This window comes from Zeus faber (genome assembly GCF_960531495.2).
Source record: "Zeus faber genome assembly, chromosome: 17".
In the NCBI taxonomy this organism is placed as follows: domain Eukaryota; kingdom Metazoa; phylum Chordata; class Actinopteri; order Zeiformes; family Zeidae; genus Zeus; species Zeus faber.
Window position 1 is genome coordinate 12078708 of NC_137204.1, and position 7258 is coordinate 12085965.

A 7258-nucleotide genomic window follows, 5' to 3' on the forward strand; every position below is an offset into this window, starting at 1 on the left:
TTTATTTTTATTTTATTTTTTAAGAGAAAAACTAGAACACATTTAGAGCAGAATTAACACTGCTCAACCTCCTGCGCAGTGCGCATGGAGAGGGGGGCGATTGGGGCGCAATCTGCGCTCGCTGGCTCACAGCAGAGTCTCCTCGTGCGTGTGTGAGAGCCAGGCAGAGGAAGCCTGCACCACCCCCCCATTGTGCATATCTCCACATCTCCGCTGATGGAGAGAGAGAGAGAGAGAGAGAGAGAGAGAGAGAGAGAGAGAGAGAGAGAGAGAGAGAGAGAGCTGTCTCTAATAATAGCGAAAATCATTCTTAGACAAAGTTAGAAACAGGTTTTATAGCCTAAATAAATAGAAAATCATGTTTCTTAATTTCTCAATACAGTTTACAGTACCGGTAACATCGCAGCTTATCCATACTACGGTCTTTAATAATTCAGCCCCGACGCCTGTTTAATACCTCCTGGTTGCATTCCTCTCCTTTCCTCCCTCATTTACTGCCATAACTATGACATAGTTCTCCAAAGAGGGGGGTTGGTGGTGGTTCTCTATAACCAAAAACTGTGCTCTTGTCATCCTAAAGGTCGTCCACAGGACAAAGTTGTTGCAGCAGCTCTTGACGATTTAAGAATTAATAAAGAGTTGCATTGCAGGTTGAGAACTTGAACTCCACTTTCAGACTCACTCTGTTCTAGATGTAATGGCATACAAACACTCTGTGTTGTATGCCAAGCATGCTGACAGCACAGGTTAAAAAAAATAATATATATATATACAAACAAATCAATGAATTCACTTTACAGGGACTTTAAATATTTCTCAATCTGTTATAAACATTACAACCATTAGGCTTTACTTCTCAATTCGAGGAAAACTTGTTTTACAGGGGTGTAACCGAATAAATACATCTGTGATAAAGTGTCATGTTAGTCAGAAATTCCAACTGAATTTAACCCACACTGTAAAATGGGATGTGGCTCACATCCTAAACACCAAATGTAGAAATCATTTGGTTCATATCAAAAGGATAACAATATTGGGCTCAATCTATCTATCTACAGTATCATACCGGTCATTCATTTCGTCATGAATTTCATTTCCGCAGCTCAATGCGATTAAGACAAAGGAGCTCATAGTGGATCTGAGGAGGGCAAAAACATCCGCGACACCTGTTTCCATCCAGGGGGTCCCTCTGGACACTGTGGAGGAGTACAAGTACCTGGGGTTGTACTTCAATAACAAGTTGGACTGGACCAGAAACACAGAGGCAGTCTACAAAAAGGGCCAAAGCCGACTCTATTTCCTACGGAGGCTGAGGTCCTTTAACATCTGCCGGACGACGCTGAGGATGTTCTATGAGTCTGTTGTGGCCAGTACCATCTTCTTGGCTGTCACATGCTGGGGCAGCGGGCTGAGGGTCGCAGACGACAACAGACTAAACAAACTAATCAGGAGGGCCGGTGATGTCGTAGGAGAGGAGCTGGACACCCCGACGACTGTGGCAGAGAGGAGGATGCTGTCCAGGCCTCAGTCCATCTTGGACAATGTCTCACACCCTCTCTACGACACACTGGCCCAGCAGAGGAGCACCTTCAGCAGAAGACTCCTCTTACCCAGATGCACCACAGAGCTCCACAGGAAATCGTTCCTGCCTGTGGGCATCAATCTCTACAACGCCTCCCTCAGAGGGTCAGACAGACAGCTCTCTGGAATCTGACCTCAAAACACGGATATCCACTTCTGCACTTTCTTCTTCTTGCACATTTTTAACTTTACATTTTACACTTTACCATGTGTATATAGATATGTTTATATATATATTTATATATAAATATGTTTCTTAATAATTATTATATGTTGTATGTTAATATGTTGTACGTAAATATGTTGTATGTAGATTGGAGTTGGAACGAAAGTAATTTCCCCCTGGGATTATTAAAGTATTTCTGATTCTGATTCTGATTCTGAATACTTTAAATCAGGCATTAATACATGGCCTAATACTCTTCAACAAAAGACAGCATTGAGGGCATGAAGTGCATTATCCATTTTTAAATGTTACCCAAAGTACAACATCTTTAAACCAGAACAAAAACCATGTATTTATAAATTATATTTTTTGGGACCCAAACCCCCCCCCCACTCCTTGCAGGTGCGTGCTTAAGTTAGACCCCCCATGGCTGCTTCCATTTCACTTTCTGTGGCCTCTGAATTCCGACAGACAGACAGACAGACAGACACAAATATTTTATGAATAAACTGTACAGACCCATTTGTAAAATATGTGTTGTAATAGCAAACCTCAAATTTTAAAACACCGAATGAAATATTGAAAAGAGTGAGCAAACTGTTTAATGACATTTTTATGAATAAACTCTGTCTGTTTGTAACTTTCGAATCACTGTCAGATTATGCACCTTCATTTGATTTCCTGTCAAAGCGAAGCCTCTCGCCGATGTTCACCATTCTGTCTGCAGCCAGGTCCCGTTGGAAATTAGCGACGGGGCTAACTGTCGCCTACAACATAGCCATTACCCCTCTCGCTATGAATAAAGACGGGAAAAATAGAGAAGAATGGGTCCTAGAAATAACCAAACGTTAACAGGACGAACGCACGGGAAAGCGGCTTTGCCACCCGACTGCGTTTCGTTTTCGGGAACACACAAGCTAGCGTCCCCGCCCCCAGTTTATATGCACAAACCACCGGAAAAACAGCAATCTATGGGTGCGCCGTGTAGCCTCAAACTCAACAGTTTGGCATGCAAATGACAAAAGCATAATGTCTTTACAAATACATTCGCATTTTGAATTGGAGTGTCTTTTCCAAACTCACCCGAAGCCTCCATGTCTTGTCGAACTCGGCGTGGAACTGATATCACCTGTTTTGCGCAGGCGGTGGAGGCCAAAGGGATTACTTGTAGTGTTGGTGCGCAAGAAATAATGGTTCCTCAATGAAACTTGAGGAAATGCTGGAATAAAACACACACCTATTTTAGCCCCTATATTGGCCATGTACATGATAGCATGTTGCGTTGAGATAACGCAACATGCTATCATGAATAACACTTTTCGGCAACACAAATCATGTGTAAACACCTCTGTTCAAACTCATGTTATAAAGTTATATCGTCGTTATTTTAAAACAGTGTTTATCCGGTTAAACCACTCCAAAATACAGTTTCCTCAAAATCGCCATTCCCCTAGGACTGTTTTCAAGTCAGCAAATGAACCGAGATGAAGCCACGTTGTGGCTCCGCATCCATCCACTCCCACTGAGCGCTGTTAGCGGGTGGCGCTCTGCTGTGTTCCGCTGTGTTCTCGCTCAACACTGAGCCGTTGGATTTTATTCTTTTATGCTGCTGATTTCCAGCATAACAACCACGTGTTTGAAGTGCCGTCACCTCTGAAGATAGCAGAGAGGACGGGCGGGTGCCGGAGGGAGGTGAAGCTCCAAACCCGTCGAGTCGCTCCACGTCCGTGAAAGAATGTCTGCTTCGGCTGCTCGTGTTGTGATGGCCTCCATTCGCATCGGCATATGCATTATGGTGATTTCCACTGTCAGGTGATGTACTGGCGGTTCCCGCATTACCTATGGTTCAAAGTTCAAAGTTCAAAGTGTTTTATTTGTCAAGTGTACAGTACAACACAGGGTCGTTCGGCACCATGAAATTCTTGGGGCATGGCAGGCAACAACCGCGTCGTGGGCATTGAAAAGATGAAATAACCAGGCAAAGATAAGGAGGAAATTAAAATTTTAAATAAAATAAGTGGAGTATAAGAAGAGCAAGAGTCGAGTTACAAATACGGGCAAGAGGTCGCAGTGTATGTACATGAAATTGAAATAATAAAAAATAATCCTAGAACGGAAACGAACAAAGTTGGAACATTGAACACTGTTGCACAAGATAGAACTGTTGGTGAGTCTGGTAGTCCGTGCCCGGATGCTCCGGAAACGTTTACCAGACGGCAGCAGCGTGAACAGTCCGTAGCCTGGGTGGCTGTAGTCCTTTATGATTTTCCGTGCTTTCCTAAGGCATCAAGCATCAATCAATATATTACTGACTGCAACAGCAACTGCATCATGGCTTTAATCCCCGTTTCAATTTGATATAAGAAAAAAAGGTAACGGTTTGTTTTGTCATTTCCCGTCAGGGGTGCTGTGTTCCATGTGACGCTTTTGACGTTTTGACTGCTTATTATTAAGGGGTGTCAGGCTGTGCCCAGCAGAGAAAGTACTTCTTCTTTTTGAATTAGCGTGAGCTCATTCTCATCTCGGTCAGTCTCAGTCACCACACCACACAAAGGATGTAAACCCTTACATTGAGCGCAATAACAAAATAACATCTCTTTTACCTGCTTATATGTGGATTTAAAAAAAACAAAACAGTTCACAAGTTAATTTACAACTAAAAAACCGTGATTGACGGAGGGTTAAAAGTTTGTAATCCCTAATAGGGGATGGTTAAATGAACCCGTGGATGGGTTTCTGCCGTTTACACGACTATTATTGATTCAAGGACGACAACAACAACAAAAAAATAAGATAGCGGAGTCGCGGAGGGTATCGCTTCCTTGATCACTTCCCCGTTCCCTTTCCACAATCACTTCTCCGATCACCACCCCCTCCCCCCTCACGCACCTGCCGAAATTTGACCCAATAAGCACGTTAGCCCGCAGCAGAGAGAGAGAGAGAGTTAGGGAACAGATCGGGGACGTCACTACATGTGCTTGTTGAACGTTAGGCGCTAATATGGAGTCGGGCGGTGCTGGGCGATGGGGCCTGGCTTGCAGTCGGCGTTCCAATTCATCCCAAAAGGTGTTCAGTGGGATTCAGGTCTGGGCTATGCGCAAGCCAGTCAAGTTCTTCCACACCAGTCAGCAAGCTATTTCTTTATGGACCTCGCTTTGTGCACAGGGGCATTGTCATTCTGAAACAGAAAAAGGGCCCTCCCCGAACCGTTGCCACAGAGTCGGAAGCGCACAATTCTCCAGGATATCCTTGCGTGCGAGCATTAAAGCATTAAAGCATTAAAGCATTAAAGCATTAAAGCAGCATTATGTAACTTTTGGTTTTTGGCGCCCCCACAGTTTCTGAGTGCCATTGCACTTTCAGACCACTGTCGTAAAACTCGGCCCGGTGTATTTTCGAAAATAATTTATTTTACCGGACGCATTTGAACCTTATCAGCCACGTTTCAAAAACTGTCTATGTCCCAAACGGAAATATAATGTACACCTTGGTTACAGCAGCCCTTGCGCGGACCTTGCTGCTCCAGGGAGCAGCCAGCCCGGGAGAGCGGGTGCGGGAATCGGCCCCCTGCTTCCGGTGTAGGTACCAGATGTGCTCGGTCTGGCGGATCGGCTCGCACACGTGAGTCAGAGGGTGAAACGGACATCTGCGCCATCGGGCAGGTGGGCTACGTTTTGTATGAGCATACTACCGGGCATTTTGACCAGCAAATTTATAAATGTATTATTTTTTTTTAAATATTTTACAGGGCAAAAAAAAATAAGGAAACCGCGGAGCCGAACAGCAAGGAAGTGACGTAGTGTCCTGAAGCATAACTCACTTTTCCCGTGGTGTTGTACCAAAAACACAGAAGTTACATCGTGCAAGAACAGGGTGGGTGGGAATGAAAGAGGTGCCGACCCAATTGGCGACTTTTTAAAGACTTATTGAATTAACTCTATATTGGCCCATTTTCTAAAATCTGTATTGAATGCAAACTTCTCAATTCAAAAGATTGTTTAAAGCATTTGAGACAGTCAGCTTAATTATAAAATATATTTCTTAGGTATGAAGTTGGTATTTTTTTGTGTGTTTGTTTAATCCGCGTGCTGCTTCACAGTGAAAAAAGGACAAGACGGCCACCATCCGCGGCTGAGCTCACGTGAGTTCCTCTCAACCTGCGGAGGCGCCCGGAAGTTTCCCGAACCGATTGGTTGGAAAGGTGGCATCCTGTGACAGCGCCTCTATTTGAAGTCACCGAGCGCTTTAGCACCACCCATTCTGCAGCAAATATTTGTCGATGGAGATTTCATGGCCGTAAGCTGGATTTTATGCCACTGTTACTAATGGGTGTGACCGAACCCATGAATTAGAAGGGATGTCCACAAACCTTTGGCTAAGTAGTCAATGTCTGTGTTGGCGAGTTGAGGATCAGGACACCAGAGATGGTGGAATGCGAGGGACAGGGAGTGAGGACTTAACTAACACAGAATCTATTCACCGCCAGCTGAAACTCTTGTTCCCGATTATCCCCTTGCGTAATCGTGGCGCCTTTTAGTCGGCATAGCTCACGCACTCCTTGGCCACCGCTTCTCCCTTTCGGAGTGATCTGACCTTCCCCGCTTAACAAAAAGGGACTGGTTAGTGGTTTGGTGATGATTTGCCGCCGCCTCAGCTCCGGGTCGTGGCACGGACGACTGAGGCCGAGGCACGACTTCAGCCTGTTCTTGAACGGGCGCTGTCCGTGGCCCCGCCCCCCGGCCTCTGCGGAGCGTCCCGGCGACCCCCTGGGCTCCGCCGCGTGTGAACACAGGCCAATAAACCATCGAGCAGAACACATTTTGCCAACTAGACCGCAGACGAGAGAGCGAGGTGTCATATAAAATAAAAGAAAAATGATATACAATACAGATATTGTCTCCCGGAGAAATAGTGCCTCACAGCGCTCCGGACCAGCCCTCCTTCCAACGGGTTAGATTTTTAGCCCGCATGGCATTTAAACTAATTTATTTAGAGGCAAGTATACTTTTCCCACAAGGAGATGTTTTTAATATGGGATGCTCAACTAACCATTTCGATCCTTTAATGCGCAGTTTCCTAACTTTTTACAGTAAACAAGGAGGGTCATCAATACTTCAAGTAAGTGTTCTCTTCTTAATAAATTCGATTCAAGAGGTGTATTCGTCACATACATATACATACTTTCATACATATATGCAGTGAAATGTAATGCAACGCACCCGGTGATAACACACAATATGTCCTAGGAAAAATTTCTTTCTAATAGACCAACTGACTCCTAAAACGTAATACAGTAAGTCGAATACTTATAGAATAAAAATAAAAATATATGGAATAAACTAAAATACAATAAAATAAAATGAAATAAAATGGAATATAGATAGAGGGAATATGCTTATGTATATGGAATAGGAAATTATGTATATACAGATATGTGCATTAAAATGGCATGTAAATTAAAGTGGCATGTGAACAATTACGATAAAGCTTTTACTTTAAATGCAGGAATGA